The sequence below is a fragment of the Tinamus guttatus genome, unplaced genomic scaffold (genome assembly GCF_059628265.1).
Source record: "Tinamus guttatus ecotype Peru unplaced genomic scaffold, ASM5962826v1 Tinamus_guttatus_pri_ptg000520l, whole genome shotgun sequence".
Classification (NCBI taxonomy): domain Eukaryota; kingdom Metazoa; phylum Chordata; class Aves; order Tinamiformes; family Tinamidae; genus Tinamus; species Tinamus guttatus.
Window position 1 is genome coordinate 21,778 of NW_028289054.1, and position 20,705 is coordinate 42,482.

The window sequence follows — 20,705 nt, forward strand, 5'->3', positions numbered from 1 at the left end:
ATTTTAAAATACTCATTTTAAGAACACTGTATTAGTGTTGCCAGCAGGCCAAGGAATGGGATCCTGCCCTGGAGTATTGGGTGCAGTATGGGGTGTACTCCCCAGAACAAAAGGGACGTGGAGCTTCTAGAGAGGGTCCAGCGTAGAACAACAAAGATGATTAAGGGACTGGAGCATCCATCGTATGAGGAAAGACTAAGGGAGCTGGGCCTGTTTAGCCTGGAGAAGAGAAGACTGGGCGGGAATCTGAACAATGTGCACAAATACCTGAGGGGAGATATAAAGAGGATGGGCCCAAACTCTTCTTGGTGGTGGGCAGTGACAGGATGAGGGGTGATGGGTACAAGTTGAAACACAGGAAGTTCCACCTCCGTGTGAGGAAGAACTTCTTTCCTGTGAGGGTGACAGAGTCCTGGCACAGGCTGCCCAGAGAGGCTGTGGAGTCTCCTTCTCTGGAGATCTTCCAAATCCGCCTGGATGCCACCCTGTGCCATGTGCTCTAGGTGTCCCTGCTGGAGCAGGGGGGCTGGACTGGATGATCTCTAGAGGTCCTTTCCAACCTCAACTATTCTGTTCTTTCCCCAAAAATAAGTGAAGAACTCTGGAAGTTTCCAGTGTTTACTCATTAGGGCTACTCTGTTCTCTTTTTGCCCATTTTCATTCTTGGACTCCTTTTGAATCAATTGTTTTACATTAATACAACATTTTAAAAAAATATTTTAAAACAATGTCAAAAAGAAAAAATATTTTTCAGGTTAGAATTCCATTCGTTCAATCTATGCAGCCTCATAAGGTGTTAGGTACCTTTGTAAGGATCTGCTAACTCCAAAATAATTGGTTTGAGGCTCTTTTATAGACAAGGTTAGCTAGGTGAAGACTAGCATTCAGTATTTCTTGTTTAATGGTCAGCATTATTGAACTGCTGCGTACAATATGGATTCTATATAACCTGTTGATACAGAACTCTTTATTTTACTGCTATTCACTCATCCAGCTCCTCTTAACAGGGAATAAAATCTCTGTCCTTATTATAGTGCCATATGTATTAGGTAGTTCATAGTGTCTGATTCCAGTCTATTTTTCTTGGTTCCTTGCAGCTGGTTTCCCCATCAGAGCTTCCTCGGCTGCCTTCTCAGCAGCTAGGGGTAGAACTGGCAATTTAATGTGCACTCATCCCTGGAGTAGTTCCTTTTAAACTTCCTTTCAGCAAAAAGGGTTAAATGGCTGCCTGCTCTTGTGGCCTGAAGAGCCTTGGGGCCTGGCTGTGCTCTACCAGAGAGGACAGCAGTTGCCAGAACTTTTGATCCATTGTTTTTTGCAAGTTCAGTTCAGTGATGCTTTGGTGCTGTCTTTAGAAATGTCACCATGACCAAAAGAACAGTTTTCGAAATTTCAGCGGGAAATAGGGAATGTATGTCCATCTGAGATCACTGCCCTGCTTCCTCCTAGCTCTCACATTACTGTGTTCAGTAGCTGGCTCTGGAAGAGTTTTATTCCAGACTTGGCTGATTGCCTTCTCTATGTTACTTTGTCTAAACATGCCTTTTCTAGGCTTTTTATTGTCCAAAAAAAATCATTATAAAGCAAAGATGTCTATACTCTGCAGTGTCACCTCACTGTTGGAGGATGCAATCCAGATATTCACTGAGTATTAACTGTATAGTCTCGCATTACATTCACTTCTTGCAAAAAGCTTTACTAGTTATACTCAACATGGCAAAAAAACCCAAAACACTACTTAGATTTTTGTGGTTATGTAGAACTGAGATTGACATCTAGTGGAGAGGGCTGCAGGGATGTGGGTGGAATGGGTGACTGAACAATGTGATGCAGAATGAGTGTGTGTGTGTGTGTGTGTTTGTGTGTGTGGACACAAACAACAATCTAGACACTATAATTTCAGTTAATGTCTGCAGCAAATAGAGAATTTTTGTACAGCAAAATAATATTTTCTCTTGTACTAATCATCTTGTAACTTTACATTTTCTTTGGCACTGCTTTAATACCTCTCACCTATTTAAAAAAGGCATGCAAAGTGGTGATTTTTCAGTGTGAAGCCGCAGTCATTAGGCTGACATAATTCCATACCAGTCTAGTACAGTACTGAAAATAAAGTCTGCATGGAGGTCGAGGCACAGAGTCCAGCGGCATGGGTCTGCTTTGGCATCGAGGTGCAAGCTAAGGCCTCGTCCCCGCTCCAAAGCTCTCTGCAGGCAAGTGTCTCCATCCCTCTAAGAGTAAAGGATTGGGGACTTCAGCCATTTGCAGCGCCAGGCAGTTTGTAGTCATCGGACAAGGAAAAATCTCAGCATGTGCTATTATGGAGAACAGGAGCAGGTGGAAACAGGAATGTTTCAGAAAGGAGAGAGGGATTGCGACATTAGAATTCGCGTTGCTAAAACCTTAAGCCACTTTGAAAAATGTCAGAATCCTTTATTAAAATATTTGGCACCATTTTTTTTCCTTTAAAATGTCCATTTTATATATATATATGTGTGTGTGTGTGTGTGCATAGTACTGATTTTTATAGTTTTGAGGAGAAATGCTTTCTTGCTGAAGGAAAACAAGAGCTAATGAAACAGAAATTATCTTTCCTGATTTGCAGCTCATAATCTGATCAAGGACAGCAGGAGCCCTTGAAGGGAATCATCCAAGAAATACTGTGTAGCTTCCTGGCCGTGGAGACAGAGGGATGTTGCTTTCTCTGCTGTCATTTCTATTCTTACTATCTTCTGCCGTGAAGGATACAGAGGCTTCACTGAGTGATGTATTTTGGAAGGTATCGTAACGGGGACCTTTCTGTCCCGAAATATATTACAGGGGGGACAGTTGTGTGTTCCCCCTCCCCCCCCCCCCAGAATAGCTCCGTATTGCAATTTCACAGAGGACAAGATTAATCTATATGACCTGTTAGGGGGTGACTTTTTTTTTTCTTTTTAAGGGAGAGGGAGGAAAGCCATAGGATGATCTTCTAGCAAGTTTTAGGTACTTTACTTGTGTATGCTTTTACTTGTAGTTCAGTAGAGCTGGCTTGTTGCACTTTCCCATATGTTGTTTAGGTATGTTCTTATTGCAGTTGCATGTTTTTAATTTAATCTTCCTTGTTCTCTCAGTGTTAGAGATAATAGGAATCAGTAATACTTGGAATACACTGATTTGTGGCTTCCTGGTGGGAAACAAGATGAGTCACCAGTAACCAGAACCAACAGCCGTTATATCCCTGGCTTCAAATTTGTTCGTCTTAGTTTAATTATTCAAATACTTTCCTCATTGGCTTTATTCCTAGACACGTAACACATCCTGCGGACTGTAAGAACAGGGGGAAAGAGATACCAGTGTCTGGATCAGGAGTAAGTCCAGAGAAGGGGCCTCTTGATGATATGTGTGAACACCCTGACCATGTGCTTTACCAGCTTGTCTATCTGCTACAATATCTAATATCTAGTAGCAAGATTGGTCCAAATATTTGTTAGCAGACTTGGCAGAGGGCATATAGATGCTGGTCGTCATCTGCTGCCCAAGTGCCTTGCCAAGAAGGTCCTCTCTGACACGGGGAGCTGGTCCTGCTCGCTGCGACCCGCCCAGGTGAGACAGTGCAGCTTAGGGTGCTGATTACATACTACATACATCCTAATACATACCCAGACCTTCCCTGGGACCCTCTTTAGACTGAAGCATCTACCCAATTCCAGGATCCCCTGTGATTCACAACTTCACCAGGAGATAAATGTTGACACTCCTCCAGGACTCCTCCTCTTTAAACTTCAGAAGTGCTGGCATTCCTTAGACACTTTTAAGAGGCGCTGTACTCCATCCAGACACTGAACAGAAAGAGTAGTGATAATTCTGTGATTAAGAGGCAACGAATTTCTGTGAGGAATTGTTGTCCTTTGGCAGGTTCCAGTATGTTAGGTTTCAGACAGTATTTTCGAGGGATATCTCAGAAAGGAACTAGGGTATGGCAACACGAGGTATTATTATCGTTTTTTCAGTTTACTGGCATAGATGTGTGTGTGTCTACTTAGTCATGTATATAGTCTCATATGTCATGTATATGAGACTATATTCATATATGTAAATATATGATTTTCTGAGCATGTGTATGGGTATATTTTATTTTATTTTTCTTCTTTCTAGCTATCTCAATATTCCAAATGGATGCCGTTATAATTCTCTCTAAACTTCAAAATGCATGAATCTTGGGGTTAGAATTAGGTGACAGCTCGGTTAAAGCCTCTGAAAATGGCATGAAAACTTTAGCTAACTTTAATACCTTAGAACTACGGTATTAAATGGAAAATAAATATACTGTGGGAAAAAATATTGACCTTTTGCTGTCTGCTGGAAGTTAGAAAACTTGAAAATAGGAGAAAAAATAGCAATACTGTGCATATATGCTGTAGGGAATTAAATATATTTTTGGCAGCAAACTTTAACCAGCTACATTCTTTCACTTGTTCAACCACCTTTTGAGGATTCAGTCTGGCAGTTATTTGGCATTGGCTCAAATGGCACAAATCCCCTCAAAACAACCTTAATAAAAATAAAAAGCATCTCAGAAACATGGAGAATTATATCTAAGAGTGTAATCCTGTCCACTACTGACACTGTAATAGACTACACGAGTTTATATGGGACCATATGTGCCACAAGAACTTTCAGGGAAGAGCAGATATTCACTGTGGTGAATAAAAGACAATAAAAGATTAGCTGTATTAGCTGTGTAAAAGTAAACAGAAATAGTCCGCTTCATCTTTTCCCATATCTTTCTCTTCTAGAGGCAAATCTGTCTTCTCTGTTAGGTGTTGTGCAGGGACAATTTGTTACGTGACAGGTGATTCACTACGTTTTGCAGTTTTCCTTGGGTCAGGGATGGTTGTTTGCACATAGCAAGAATCTCTGAAACTAATGGCTTTTTTTGTTGTTGTTTTTCTTGAAAAGTCCTTGAGGAGAACAGGGCTTGAAGCATGTCCAACTCCTTTGGTACAAAGCGCTTGGAAACAGATTACTTGATTCTTGACTGCCAAATACACAGCAAACCTGAAATCCAGGTTTTCCCAAATTGAGTCAGTGAAAGGAATCACAGTACAATATACAATGGGGTGATTAGGAACACTGAGGTTTTTATATATATATATAAATATGTATACATATATATATATACTTTTTGCAACTTTCGGGGCAAGTAGACCCAGCCTATCGCCCTGCTATTTCGGAAGCCCTTCTTTCCTGTTTTGTTTGAAGCCCATCTTGGCCCGTGGCTGCTTCATCCAAAATAAGTTTGCTAAAATAATCTTTAGCTCCTGAGAGGGCTCCAGCCTCTGCCCTGGACTTCACCCCGGCCTTCCCCATGTTCTGTCACAGCCAGCGCCCCCCAGGTCTGCCTTCAAGCCTTCCTCTTCAAGCTCTTCGTGCCCCGGCCCAGGAGGAGGAGGTAGCTGTGGCTCTCTTGTACCGTGGGGCATCCACAGGGTGGCCTGCAGCCTGCCCCTTGTCACCGCTGAAGCGACGGCGCGTTGGGAGCCGCAGCCAAGCCCTGCTCCTTGGGAGCCTCCTCCAGCCGCGCTGCCCGCCCGCTGCAGCGCGTTACCCCGGGCCGTGCCCGGCCCACGGGGCTGAGCGGCTCCTTCCGCCGCCGGGCCCGAGGGGGCCCTGCAGCCCCGGGCTGCCCGGGCTCCCCCCGCCGCGCCGCGCCGCGCAGCCCTGCGCTGGCTGCGGGCCGGCGGGGCCCTGCCTGCAGCCGGGTTTTCCAGTCGGGCAACATTTTTGTGGAATGCCAAAAAAAGCCTCTCGTTCCCCATGGGAGAAAGGGGGCCCCCCCCGCGCCTCCTCCCGTGCCGCCGTCACGCAGGGGCTGCGGGGCCTCCCGGGCCGCCCGCGCTCCCCGCCCGGCCGCGGGCGGCGGTGGCTGCGGGGCCTCCCCGGCGCCGCCGCCTTCCCGCGCGGCCCGGCAGGGGTCAGTGCGCGCCGCGGAGCCGGAGCGGCGGCGAGACGGAGCGGAGGCAGGGAGGGAGCGCGGCCGCCCTTCCCCCGCTCCCTCCCTCCCTCCCTCCCTGCGCGCCCGCCCTCGCCGGCGGCCCCGCGGCGGCCGCCCCAGCCAGACGCGCCGCAGACGGGCGGGCAGGAGGGCGGGCGGCAGCGAGCGGAGCGGGGGAGGAGGCGGCCGGGCTGGGCATGAGGTGGAGGCGGCCGCAGCCTCGGCGCGCACTGCACTCGGGCTGCCGGCCGCAGGGCGGCCGCGCCGCCCCCCTCGCCGCCGCCGCCGCCGGAGGAGGCCGGCGCCGCCGCCGCGGGAGGTGAGTGCGGCCGCCGAGCGCCGCGCAGGGTGCGCGGGCTGCGAGCGGGACCCGCCGCCCGCCCCGCGGGCTGCTCGGGGCGCCGGGGAGCGCTGACAGCCAGCGCCGGGCGGCGCTGCGGGCGGCTCCGCGGGGCCCGTGCCGTGCCGTGCCGTGCCGGGGGCAGCGCCGGGCGGGCTGCCGGGGAGCCCCGGCCGGTCCCTCAGCGCGCGGGGCGCCGAGCCCCTGCGCTCCGCGGGGAGGCGCGGAGCGACCTGCGCTCAGCGAAGCGCCCGGCAGATTCATGTGTACGTGTAAAGTTTATTGGGAGGCTGGCGTTGGCTCTCCCCCTCGCGCGGAGCGCGCCTCGGGTGCCCTGGGCTGTGGGCAGGTTTTGCCTGGCGCAGGGGGTCGAGCGGGTGTGCGGGTGGTAACGTGGTCCCTGCCGAGGAGAGCGGCGGCCGGCGCGGGTGCGGAGCGCCCCATCGCGTAGCGGGGACTGCGCGCCCGAGAGCGGCTCCTCTCTCCTGGGGCTCCTAAATGAGCACCTGGAGCAGCAAAGGCTTCGGTGGGTGTTTGTTTCCCACCTTTGTTAGTGACTTGTTATGAGTAGCGAGCAGTGGTTGTGCGAGAGAATAGCAATTCCGTGGGTAATTCTATGTAGTGCAGGAATTTTAAAGCACAGGTAACTGCTTGTCAGGAAGGAAGGCAGTTAAGTGTCTGTTTTGTGAGCAGACCAAAAGACCTCTCCTGTCAAAAGGCTTCTGGAAATAAGGGCTCACCACAAAATACAGAGGCCAAAATGTACTCAGCATCCTAGCTCTGAGGTCAGCCTAAAAGGGAGAGTTTCTGCCAGGAAGGGAGCCCGAGAGGCACTTACTGGTAGGCACCGGTGAGGTAGGAGATGAGATGCTGCGTAACTTCAGTGAGGTGCCTTTCTGCAGAGTAGCTTTGCCTTTCATCCTTCCACCCCGACCATTGCTTGTTACTCCCAATTTTTGTTCAGCCTTCCAAGTTGTTTTCTGGAGCAGTTTTGCTAAGGAATCTCCCCACTGTCTCACAGAGTCGTCTGCTGAGCGGAGCTGGATGGCTGTGCGTGTGGTGCTGTTTAGTCTGGAGAAGAGAAGGCTGAGAGGAGATTTGATCAACATGTTCAAGTACCTGAGGAGGACAGGGCTAGGCTTTCCTCCGTGGTGGCCGGTGACAGGATGAGTGGTCACGGGTGTCAGTTGAAACATAGGAAGAAGAACTTCCGTATGAGGAAGAACTTCTTTCCTGTGAGGGTGCCAGAGCCCTGGCACAGGCTGCCCAGAGAGGCTGTGGAGTCTCCTTCTCTGGAGATCTTCCAGACCAGCCTGGATGTCACCATGTGGCATGTGGCATCACCACGTGCTCTGGGTGTCCCTGCTGGAGAAGGCGGGTTGGACTAGATGATCTCTAGAGGTCCCTTCCAACCTCAACCATTCCGTGGTTCTGTGCAGCCCACACATGTGGGGCTCCGCTAAGGAGAGAATCAATGCTGGGGCTCCAGGACTGTAGATGGAAGGGGAAGTTTTCCTGGAAAACAGTGCCCTGGATGGAAGTAGTCAAATCAACATCCCCGCGTTCATGTTAGCTGAAACAGTGATGGTGTCTGGACATCTGTATCTGCGCTCAGGTTTTAGCACCAGTTATTAGGTTACTGTGATGCAAAAAGCGACCGGTGATGTGAGCTCAACTGGGAATGTGTCAGATGCAGGCAGTTATGTCTAGGAGCGGAAATATACGTACATATTCTGTCTTTATAGCGATATACACATATACACATTTTAGCATTCTCCTGTAAATCAAGTTGCCCACGCAGGCCTAAATAGTGTTAAATGTGCAACACGCAATGAGTTAGCGACATGAAGCAGTGCATCTTGGGCCCTTGGTTTGTGTTAACTGAAACACTACAGGCACTGCTGGGTTCATGAAGTTTTGAGTTAAGGCTTCAGTGTCTGAGACCTGCAGTAAGGAAACTTGTAGAAGTAGGAAGAATCTGTCTGCTCCTGCCCTCCTACTGGTTGGATTTAAGTCGTCCCATCTAAAATAATTCAGAATACTTTCAGGATGTGATGTGCCAGAAAGAAGCAAATTATTATTAACATAATTGGCATCTTGAAAATGATTTAATTCAATAAAGCCTCTAGGAGAAATGAACTGTTGCAAAGTGCCTGCTTGCACACCAGCTCCTTGTAGGATCGGGAAGCGCAGTCGCGTTTGACTTACGCGTGGCCTAGGAGCAGCATTTTTGCTCCATCTGTGGTGTTTCTCACCACGCTCAAACCAGCGTTGGAATGGAGATGTGAGGCCGGTGTCGCTGCGGGTTGGTGCCGGGGTAGCCACAAAGTCCTTCGGTGGCACCGAGCTCGTATCAGCTGCTTGTCAGAGGCGCTGCAGCCGGCGCGGTGGTGCCTCAGTTGCCGGGAACCCAGCCCTGTAGTCAAGTGATTCATGCATATACATTTTCTTTTCTCAGTTGACAGCTATTTTTAAGAATAGTCTTCTTGCCTAGAAGGTTGATATCTAAGCGAAGGCAGCGCAGAGAGCTAAAAACTTCTTTCTCAGCAAACATAATCTTATGTATGCCAGACGTCTAATATGTACACTAAAACATTTAAATGGAGTTGATTTTAATTGATTTCTTCTTGTTAAGTCTGCGGTGTTAATTAGTCATTATAAAGGCATGATGATATTTTGGAACTGCTATATTGGGAAATCGGCGAAGTTCCGCACAAACTGACATGGAAATTTTGGAGTAACTGGCTGTCAGCTTAAAGCAAGTTCTTTTTAATAATGGCCAGTAGCATCTAAAAGACAGCAGAGAACCTACTTAGCTGAAGACCTCCTCGACGCTAGCGGGATTCTTTAGGTTTATAAGTCTGCAGAAATTGTCTGAGAGAGCCAAGCCGGGGTGTATCTGTGCGGTGTGGTCCCCCTTCCTCCGTGTGCTGCACACGCAGAATATTCCACGAAGGGAAGCTGTGGACCTGCTAACGCATCCCTTCAAACTCTATGTCTGAAAGAGAAACATAAGCTCTTTAGTTTGGAGAGGAGCCTTCCTTGTTTTCTTCTGCGGTGGTGGCTTGAGTAATAGTAGCTATAAGGGGAAGAACCCGTAGTAGAGAGAATGCAGGCAGGCTGGTAAGAGTGGTCACAGCGTTACGGTGCTTCCTGTGCTTCACACTGGCTAAATGTGTCCGTGTTCATCCTCTGTACTTATTTAGTACATGCATTTTGTTAGCATACACTTTGATTTTGCATATTTGGAATGTGCTAAATGTAGGTGCGTTTTACTAGATTTTTTTTGTTACTGTTGTGTTCAGTTAAGCAATGGAAATTTGCAAGTACCCAAATCACCTTTCGTTATTACTCAGCATAATAGTAGGTAAATTCAATCTTTCTGATTAAGATTATTTTGGTCACAAGAAACAACGGAGTGAAAATGAGTCATTTTCTTGATATTATGCCATGTCCGTGTTGTCTGCATCTGCCTTTTCTTTCCTTGTGAAAGACAGCACTCTGACCTTTTAGACTGTATTTGGAGGCTCTTGCTTTCCATCAAACTTGTCTAGCAGATAGGAGAAATGGAAATTAAGAAGGACCTAAATGCAATTTCTCTTTTTATTGCCAATGGAAAGCTTTCCTAGATTTGAAGCAAGCTTTCCTTGTGCCAAATGGTTGACTTTTCTAGAATAAAATCTCTTTAGGGTATGCAGAAAGTCCTCTGGTTAATATATTGGCATTCCCAGAACCCACTAAAACGTAGGCAGGTTGCCAGACACCACTTAATGAGGATGCCGAATGTCTGGCACAAATCCGCATGAAAAACAGCAAAGAAGTTGGGGGTTGGAGCTGCGCGCAGTGGAGAGAGGGCTGGGAAACCAGCGCATCCATACCCATAATTTATTTTTAATGACTACGTTTTGCAGCTACGCTGGTCACAAATCCCTCCCACTGGATTTTGAACACTGGACAGGCCCCAGAGTTTGGACCCGCGAGAGGGACGTAGCCGCCTTCTCACGGCAAAGTAGTTTTGTCGTAGAAGGAGCTTATGAGTTAGGGGGGCACCAAGAGAGGATTGGAAGCGATAGCGAATTTGTGTTTCACTGTTTGCCAGTGCTGAAAAGCATTCAGAAATTTTGCCCGGTGGTTCTGGGGACACGGCAAGCCCGGCGCGCACACGGATGCAGGCACACGGATGCAGGGGTGACGCTGCCCGCAGGGAGGTGCGATCTGCTGCTGCTGCTGCTGCTGCTGCTGCTGCTGCTGCTGCAGGGGGGCTCGCGCAGCGGGAGAGCCCGTGGGGCGGCTCTGCCTGCCGCCGTGCTGGGGCTTCGCTCTGTGGTCAGAAGAAATGCAGTTGCAATAGACTTTTCTGGCCTGGCGGCTGGCTAAACAACTGGTCGTTTGAAACATTTGAGTATTTTCAATGTTTTTCCAGGTTTTTAGCCTCTCCTACCCAGCTGATAGATTGGTCCTATCTAGACAGATTTGTTAGTAGGCATCTGGTTGATGGGCATCACTGAAACCCTCTTTGAAATCCAACATAGTTCTTTCAGTCCTAATAGGAGCTACTTGGCTATTTACAGGTTTTATAACTCAGTTCAGGTGCCCGTGTGCGTGTTACTTGCTTTTCAGTAAATGTTGCAGTTATGGAGAGCTATTCTTATAGGGGGAATTTCCTCCCTAGAGTCCGACCTGATGTCTGCTTTTGGGTGGGATTAAATTTAGTTCCACTGAAATGCTCCTCTTTGTCAGTTTGGTTTTGCTAAGATGCTGTACTAGAGGGAAGTATTTCCCTTCCAGAAGGTACCCGTGGAGAAAGGGATGAGTGTGTGGTATGTTTTACCAGTTGTACAGGGGCCTTTGAGTAAGGTCTTACAGATTATGGACATGATCCCTTGGGAAAAGACACACGGGTGAGATGCTGAGCACCAGAATGGAATGTGTTGACAGAGCCTATAGGAATGTCATGGTCTTTGCCTCTCCCTGTGCTCTCCTTTTCTTCCTTGGTAGGCAAAGTTTGATACCTGTTTTGTTAAAAATGAAAGCTAATGTTGCAAGTGTGGATTTTATAGCACAGGCCTCAGTCTGCATTTTAAGAACACAGTCGCAGTGCTGAACTTGCTCTTGCTCCTCAAGCACAATTTTGGATATTTTCTTGTGTTTTCTTTGTTATTCAGTTCATCATTCTCACTGTAATCTCTCTGTGTGTTCCGAAGTTGTAGAAGGTGTGGTGGCTTCTAGGGAAAAAAGGGCTGTTACAAGTGCCTGGGTGGTAAGTGCATTGGTACGTTGTGATCCTTGGTCTCTGAATATTTTCTGTCATGACTTTAGAGCTCTGAATGAAATTGTCACAATTTCTATTAGAAAGAGTATTAATGATTAATAAAACAAAATCTGCAATTTCACCCATATTCAGCAAAAACTGGAAAGCAGTGTTTTGTTCTGGAGAAATCCTGATTTTTATGCAGAATTTTAAAATTCCAAAACTCCAGAAGGAATTGTCTCTTCTGTCCAGTAACATCCAGCGCAAGCCAGCACAAGTCTACTGTTCGTCTTTCATTTCCAGCTTCCAGTTCCCGATGCATGTTCAAATACTGTCGTTTTGGAACATGCCTTCCGCTCGTCTCGCTTCCCCAGAACGTTGAAGGGAAACGTGTGATTCTTTTCTAACTGCCTTTGTTTATGCTGCATAACTTGTGCCTGTTAGTTTAGCTCCTTGCACCTGTAAGCTGCTTGTTCCCCGTTTCGCAGAGGGAAAGGAGGGGGCAGCCTGGCGTGGGGCTCTGAAGCATCCCTGTAGCAGCTCTCTTCTGCCGTGGAGGCTTTCGTGAAGGTTTTACTGTGCGTTAATTAAGAGCGAGCCATTATTACTTTGGGCTTGTAAACACCTTGGAACGTTTCATTAGATGGTAATGACACATGGAGCAAGAATTAATACAAATTTGTTAATCCTGCCTAGTAGGCATGCGCTGTATGTGCTCGCCTGATTTAAGAAGTGTTTTTTTTTTTAAAAAAAAAAAAAACTATCAGCTATAAGCTATACTGCTTCATTTTCTGTTTTTCTGTTTTTGCTTAAATACTTTGGTCAAGTAACAGCAATTTTAGTACATTGACCTCTATATGCAGAAGTCCATGTGGACATTCATCATTATTTGTTTGAGATTTCCATGTATGAGAAGTGATTTGCTTGACTTGTGCCCTATAGATCAGAGCTGAGGAGTGTGGTAGGTGGTGTGGAGGAGAGGATGAGGTGAGGAACGTTTATGAAGCACCTCATTTGATCTCCATAGCTGTTGAACTGGACCTTTTATGTAACACCAGGCTGCTATGTGTTCTTTTATAATTTCAACTTAACTGGTTTTGTAGGTTTTGCTTAACTAGCATTAAGCAAAAGGGAATTGAACGTTTGTAAAATACGTTAGATAAGATACAAAGCATTTTAATACCTCTAAATTAAAGATTGTACCTAGTAATATAAAACCTAAATCCTGGGCAGACTGATAGACTCTGTGGGCCAGTGTAGGTGATGTGTAGATTTTTCTCTTACAAAAGGTTTGTGTTAATTGTAATTCCTCACCAAACTTGTATGGGTAGTGGAGAGCAGGGGGTTCTGTAAACATTTCCAGCACAGACGTTAGCCGGGTTTGTGGCTTTTTCCCTTTCCTCCAGTTTTAATTATTTCCTAACAGGTTTCTAGAAGCAGCGCAGTTGAGATGAACTTTTTGCAGCTATGTTACATTAGTGCTTAAAATGTCTTAAATCTGAGTTATCTTCATTTATTTGCAAAGCAAACATGTGATCCACTTCCTGTCTAACCGAAACTGCGCGCATTATATTGAATACAGGTATTATTTGATGCATACTTTCACATAGCTTATAGTATTTAAAAAAATCCCAAACTTGCCATCTGTTGCTGAAGAAAAATACTGCCAATGTTTGTCAAATGTGTACTTTATCTGACCTGCTCTGCTTAGCACCTTATGGCAGTGCTTTCTCATCAAAGCAATTTACAGATATCTTTATTCTTGTAGTGCCTTATTAGTTTGATAACAGTGGTGCTACCACTTTTTGATGTACAGATTAATGTACCGAGGATTAGGGAGATAAGCATCTCTTCAGTTGCAGGGGGAAGTCACCTGCAGTGGGTACAGAGATTAGGCTCCTAACTCTCACGCTTGTAAATAAAAACCACTGTTTTGTTCTATTGATCTGCCTTTCAGAGCAAACTGTTTAAATAAAGTTTCTAATGCTGAAAACTCTAGTAGTCTTTGCAGCTTGGTGTGCTGTAGAGGAGGAGTCAGGTGTGTAAGATACCCTGGAGGCACCTTGTAAGATGCTGAGTTGTTTCTCCAGCTGGGCATGCAACCGGCTGCCGAGTGAGCTTTTCCCATTCCCTGTTTTCTTCTGGATATTGTTAAGGGTTGGAGATGAAAGCCTTCAATCCTGTCTACATAGAGACAGAGAAGCAGATCAGCTCAAGTGTCAAGTGCAGACATTTATGTTAAAGTATGTTGAACGTGTGTGTGGATGCTGTGTTGAGTACAGAACAGCCTTACGTTATTGTAGCAGGAATCAAAGGCCACTTTACATCTGACTGAGAACATCACTCAGAATGTAAGTTACAGCAGTTTAAAAACATTCGCTGTAGGAATGAGAGTCTCCTGATATAGATGTGTATTAACCCTTAACTTGCGTATTTTGTATGTGCATGTGATTTATCTTGGCTTTCCTCAGTGTTCTTGTTATTGATCAGTTTTCATGATGCTGTCATCAAGTGGTATCTTAGATGGAGCTAACTGTAAACTTTCCAGTAGCATAAGGTAGTCGGAAAATGTGAGTTCATTGAACTTGAGATTTTTCAGTGCAAGTATCTTCGTTTTGACAGACTTTACCTGAAACTAAACCAAGATGCAACCCCTCCTTGAATCCTGGTGAACTGTTTTTTTGGCCGGAAGCCTGGTGTTTGCAGGGTTGTTGGGATACAGCAAAACTGCCAAGGATGCTATGCTGTGGCCAGAGACACTGTTTCTAGGAATACGTTTTCCTTGGGCAGCATGCATGAGAGGTCTGCTGCAGAAACCAAGACCGAGGAAATCCTATGAACCCCTCCTCAAAATTGGACTTTTGCAGTGCTAATGAAACTTGGTAGTCTTCTACTCAGTAAACTGAAAAGAAGATATCAATTTTATGGGATATTTGTAAAACTGGAGTCTTCATATGGTAGGAAATGTAGAAATTCTGTTGTTTTTTTTTTGTCTTCTTTGAAACAAAACCTGGTAATAGTAATGGAAAATACCTTGAAGCTGAGAAACTGGCTAGTTCCGATCTGAGCTGTGTTTTCTCCTGCATTCATGGATGCCAGTTGATACCTCTCTTCCTATTTCTTTCCTATCTGGAACTCAGGTAGGGAACGAAAGCTTCCGGTGCCTGCAGGCTTTCGTTTATCCTTCCTCGTGTTGATTCTGACCACAGAGGTTTGCAAATCTCTCTTCCTATGTCTTGCCTAGGTAGACTCTCAGAAAGCAAGGAAGATCCTGAAGCCTTTATCCTCTAAGAGGTTGGAATGAACTGGAGTAGCTGGTTTCCAGGATTCGGAGAAGATGGGAAATATTCTTTTATTTTTTCTGTCCAGTTGAACTTGTCTCCCTGAGGGACTGTCTGATTGCGGAGAACAGGAGAACAGGAACCATGCGGGTGAAGTAGTCACAGAGGAGGAAGGAAGTCGCCCTAAACGTTACACGAATTAGAACTTGGGAGCAGCTCTAATGTCAAAACCTGAACTGGCTGTAGGGCTGACAATACTGAGAACATAAATATCCTTTTAGAAATCAAAGAGACAAAAGAGTTATGATATATTAGCCGTGGTACTTTTAGCTCACACTTCTAGGATGTTTGCATAATTGTTAAGTTTATAGCCTATGCAGTGGAAGAAAATACATTTTAGCATTTTAAACATCTCCCTTAGGGATGATTGTAGAGAAATCCAGACATGTTCCCAGGGTCAGTGAGTTGATTCATTTTCAAAATTGGAAAGTTTTGTGACAAAGCTGTAACAGTCTCAGAGATCTAACTTGCATGCTTTGCATGGTATGGTATGAGAAAATATTTTAAGAAGTCGCCATCATGGTATTTTGAGTTTCTGACCCATCTTGTTTTTGGGTGAAGGAGAGAAGCAACGCAGGATTCTCACAGTGTAAAAAATGTCAAGCAAATGTGTTTTTTTTTTCCTCCTGATTCTGTCCCTTATATGTAAAGATATATATCTTTGTCCTCGCATATGCTTCATGGTCTCGGGTGTCCCTGAAAAAAAAAAAAACAACCAAACAAAAAAATCAGATACAACTGATTCTGTTACTTTTTCTGTTACTTTCTGCATACTTCTGCTAGTCCTCCTATCACTCCTATCACTGTGTAGCCAGGGATGTTTCTGCCTTTGTTTCAAGTGCTTTAGGATACAGACATTGCAGAGCAGCCATGCATCTGTAATGTCTAAATGGCTTCCTCCTCTTTCCTTTTCCCTTCCACGCCAGTCAAGAAATTCCAGATGGAAGCTCTTTGGTGTCAGTAACAGCTGCACAGCAGATAGTTTTTGCATCTTCAGATCTGCAATATTTGTAACTCCGTATATCTAGAGATGATAGGCATTTAGAGTCAGGATCTTCCAGTCTCCAGATTTCCTTAAAGCTCTTCTGATCATCCTTGCTGTAGCATTTTCCTCTATTTTCTGTTCCTGGTTAAAAGTAGCATCTTAAAGTTCTGTTACAAACTAGGTTTTTAGCAAGTCTGAATATTTCGGAGTCCTGTGTTGTGATTCAAAAATTGTGCTCCCTTCTTTCATCTCTGGGGTTTATAATAAGGTGTCAGCAATGATCTAGTCCATCTGGGAGCTTGCATCAATACTTTGGGGAGCCATATGTGTCTGCCTCAAACAGGGCTATAGAAAAGTGTTCCACTAGCAACCAAGATGTCATCCATCTGCTAGACAATCCTGTAGCTAGTTAGCTTAATGACGTATTTATTTGACTAGATGTTTCTGCCGAGCAGACTGCAGCTTTCCATTCTCTTCAAATTAATACCAAAACCTCCGTGCTCCGGAGCAAAAAAAAGAAAAAAAGAAAAAGAAAAAAAAAGACCCAAATGTGCCCATTCTGGAGAACATCAGGAGGTGTGTGGTGTGATGGGCCGGGCCTCCATGTGCCGCAGGATGTGGCGGCGGCGGCTGCGGCCTGCCCGCGCCACACGCGCCTCACGGTGGCCGTGGGGCCCATGGGGCACCGCGCGGCCCCACGCAGGCCCGGAGGGGCGGCCGTGCTGCCCCTGCCCGGAGCCCTGTCCGTTTGTAGTCTGGAACAGACGTGTTCCAGATATTTGTGTTCTTCGAAGATCCTGGAAAGTCAGAGCTGCAGGAGCTGTGGTGGAAATACGCTGTGGGAAGATACACTCTGTAAACTTCACATATTGCTTCTCCTTGCTGTGGTAAAAGAGAGAACATGGGAACTGGCTGTCATTGATATTTTTTCCTGCAGCGGCTCTATCTGCTGTTTATTTTTAGTCCAAAGAGGCTAAGTCACTGCTTCAAATTCTAGGCCGATCTGATTTCTAATCCGTCTACGAGGCAGAGAGTTGAGTTGAGAAGGGGGCAAAACAACTGTTGTTTTATTGTTGTGCTGATCACTAAAGTCCCTCAGCATGACCTTAGCAAATCTACAGGAAAAATAGAAACTCGTGTGAGAACTGTTTTATTCTAAGAGCAGTTACTTTAATCTTCATTGAGGCGATTTTGTGAATTTAATGTAGAAAAACCTGTATTCCTACAAGCAAAAACAGCATCTGGCCCATCAGCAGGTCTTCAGGCATATCTTGCAAGGGGGTTTGTGTGCAGAGTCCCGTTAACTTTGGTGGGAGCATCACAGAGAGTCATTTCTGAGGACGGCCGTTTGGATGAGCTAACACAGAGCTGCCGACTGTGTTCGGGAAATTTCACCTAGCAGTCTGTGTTAAAAGTTAGTAGAATTTAGGTCTTCAACAATGCTGAAAAATAGATCCTAAAAAAAAAAAAAAAAAAAGGGCACAAAATTGTTTTGTTGCCGTTCAGAAGCCTCTCTTTGTATGGGTCTAAACCATTTCTTGTGGGAATAGCAGCATCTCTAAGCTGACGTTAAAGTAGATTAAAGTGAAATCAGGACAGTTCTGTGTAGGAATGTAGATTTGTCCAAGCAAAACAGAGATTGGAGAAGTTAACTGTACTAACTCTTGCTTTGCTTTCTAATGATACAAAGGGAATTGTTAAATAACGTGGGTTGGAAGGAACTTTGGGAGTTAATCTAGTCCACCTCCTAGTAGTAGTGCAGAGGCTTTTCTGAAGAAATACTCTTAAATCTAGAAATGTGTTATTATGATCTGTGTTATCAAAACTTGACCTTTTCATACTTCTTGTAATACTTGTGTTCAAGCATTAGCGCAGGTGGAAGAAAACACAAGAGTATGAAATTAAGGCAGCAATTACAGCCTTAATTCTGGGGATTCTGAGTAAGTGCTGAAAAAGAGCGAAGTTTACAGCAACTCCTACTGCAAGTAGGAGGGAGTTATAAACCCTTGAGTAGCTGGAAGCCATTACCTCTGTTTAAAGCAGTCAACAGTTTTATTTCCTTTATGTTCCCTCTGTGTTGTCTACGTAATTAGCCAAGAATCTTGCAGCCTTAGTTTCTCAGAAGGGAACCAGCAGGCAGAATTCTCCATTGATATGGATGTCTGTATTTTTATATGTATCAGTTCCCTTTTTTCTACAGTGCTGCAATCCAGTGTTAGGAAAACACAATCATTCTTTGCCATGTCTTATAAAAATACGGAATATGTTGTTTGCTTGAAATCATCTCGGAGGCAGCTGTCTCATGAGTTAGAATTAAATTGATTGCTGTATCAATTGGTGAGAAAAGGATTTTATATCTTAATGAAAAGCCTATAGTATTAAAACTTTTTCTGTTTTAGAAGGAATGATTTTTTTAAACATTTTTTTTCCACAGAAGTAACATTTTTGTGTTTAGGATTGGCTGAAATGTTCCTCTGTAGCCTTGGATGATACAATGAAAAATCAAAGAAAAACTTTTTGAATGAAAAATCGAAATGCTATGAAAATTGTAAAATTTCAACCTTATAAAATCACTATTTCAGCCTTTTTTTCCATGCTTAGTGTCCTCAAAACGATACTTTACATGGATGTATTTCTTCAATTCATTGCATTGCTAGTGGAAAACAGGTTCACAGGAGTATTTCTGACAAAGTCTATAAACTTCTTGTTTGGGGACTTTGTTTTAATTTCTATTATTTAGTTGTATTTTTGTAATTTTAGAAAATCTTTTACTTCTGTTGCATTTTGCTGCCAATAGGAAATTTTATTTTGTGAGAGGGATTGCTAAGACTCTGTATGTCTGATTCAGCGCTTCTTTACTCTTCATATTCGTTTGCTATGTAAGAATGTAAATTATTACATAGAAGATACAGTATAGAAAGTCTTCTGATGAGTCTCTGCTGTTGAATATGGTTTGTCTGCCTTGATTGCTGGCTATTTCAGTCTTGTTGTTACTTAAAAGCACAGATCCTGTAGAATATCCTCGTTCTTTTAGCATTTTTTATCTCCTCTTCTGCTGATTTCCCAGTTTCATTATCTGCTGCTAATCCTATGTAGTTGGTAGCTTCCACAGATGGAAAAGACTTGTACTGAAGCCCAGTCGTTCTGAAGCAGCTCTGTATTTCTCTCTGCTTGGAACTGAAGCTAATTATGAACTAAACTCTGTTTTGCTTCTCCAGAGCATCATGCTGCCTGTGTCAAGGCTCTGTCCCATTAGCCAAGTGTTTTCCTTCTCACAGCTCCTCATATGTGTGGACGCCTGTATGATTTTCCTGTCATTAAATGTTCCTGTCCAGTCATGCAAAAGTGCTGTTATAAAAGAAGATTATGTGCTTGACTTCTGCTCAAGCCATTAGCAGGAAATTTTACTGTCTTATCCCATTTAGGTTGTGTTTATTAAGGTAACTTTGTAATACAGACTGACCAAAAATAATCATAAGAAAAAAAAAGTGCAGAATGGTGGTATATCTTTGTAATTTCTGTAATGCTGTTTTTTGGGTCTCCTAGTAATACGAGAGTTTTTAAGTTACAGTCCTTTGAACTTGGACATTCACGATGGGGAAAAAAAAAAGCGGGGGTGACAAGTATTTAACTTCGGAAAACTCTTGGCCACAATGCTGCGTGGTTTCTGTTTCGCACTGTTTTGTGTTTCAATGCCCCTGATACATAAGTTAAAAGAAGAAGGTGTTGGCTTGTGCTTTCAAGGTGTCTGCTGTGTGGTGGGCCTGCATGCTGCAAGAGCTGCAGACCTGTTGTGAGATTGCTCAGCACTGAGCTGCTCCTTGAAGACAGCTTAACTACGGGTGGAGACGGTGCTTAACGGGGAACAACCCGGAGTGAGTTATCACGTGGAAGTCCAAGCCACTAGAAATTGTGCATGATGTGAAAAAGTTGGCGTTATTTTCATTTCAGCTCTTTAGGCTTGCCAGAGTTAGCAGCTCACCTTTTAAAGTTCTGTTCAGAACAAAACGTTGGTTTTGTGAGCATCACTTTCAGAGTCAAAACCGGGGGCTGCCGGATAAGCAAGTTATGTTCTAATTAGGTATGTCTGTTCTTAGCAAAACTATGTTGGAGTGTAAGATCATCAGATTAATTAGAGTTTGATTAAAGTGACGTATCATTGTGCAGCCTCCTCTGCACTGTTTCGGTGGCTGTGCTGGTAGCCCCGTATTCCCTCTGCAGGGTCAGATAGCCCTGCAAAGAACTGTCCAGGGGAATCTATTTTTTTTTTCCCCCATTACTGTTTTAATTAGTTTTTTTTTGCATTACCTTTTTAATTGGTTGTCAAGCAAAATGACTAAATTTATGATGAGGCTTATCTGAAAACTTTGTTTTGGTTTGTTAACATTAAAAAATAATACAAAGTTTTATATCTCAGCCTGTAAAAGGTAACAGTAAATACAATACCCCGGTAATTAAGAGTTACATTCTAAAATTGATAATGCAAAAAACCAAACATGCATATAATGCTGTATATAGTTAATTAGCCTTAGAAAATTGCTTTTCTTGGCCTAGATACCTTTAAAATGAAGTTATCATGTAGAAAACCTAAAATAAAGTTGATGAATGTTTGAAATGTGGTATAAGCTAAAGCAAGGAATAAGGAGTTCTGAAAAAAATCCCTAGGTCCATGTTGCAGAGGCTTGTAACAGTTTTACACGCGCACACACACACACACACACACACACACACACACCCTTCTCTCTCTCTGTATATGTATGTGTAAATTCCCTGTGCGTGAGCAGCTTTTCCATGGCTGCCATCTCAGAAGT

The 20,705-nt window shown here is 44.5% G+C and overlaps 1 protein-coding gene across 3 annotated transcripts in view; it reads left to right on the forward strand.

The window, feature by feature from the left end:
• Positions 1 to 6,173: 6,173 nt before the first annotated feature.
• Positions 6,174 to 20,705, forward strand: part of LOC104565831 (low-density lipoprotein receptor class A domain-containing protein 4) — a 322,211-nt gene continuing 307,679 nt past the window's right edge. Inside the window, exon 1 of one of the 3 annotated variants that reach the window (XM_088533757.1) lies at positions 6,174 to 6,296. The gene's annotated coding sequence lies outside the window, so the exon portion shown is untranslated. The remainder of the gene's footprint in view (positions 6,297 to 20,705) is intronic. The other 2 variants (XM_088533756.1, XM_088533758.1) reach the window with 2 other exon arrangements.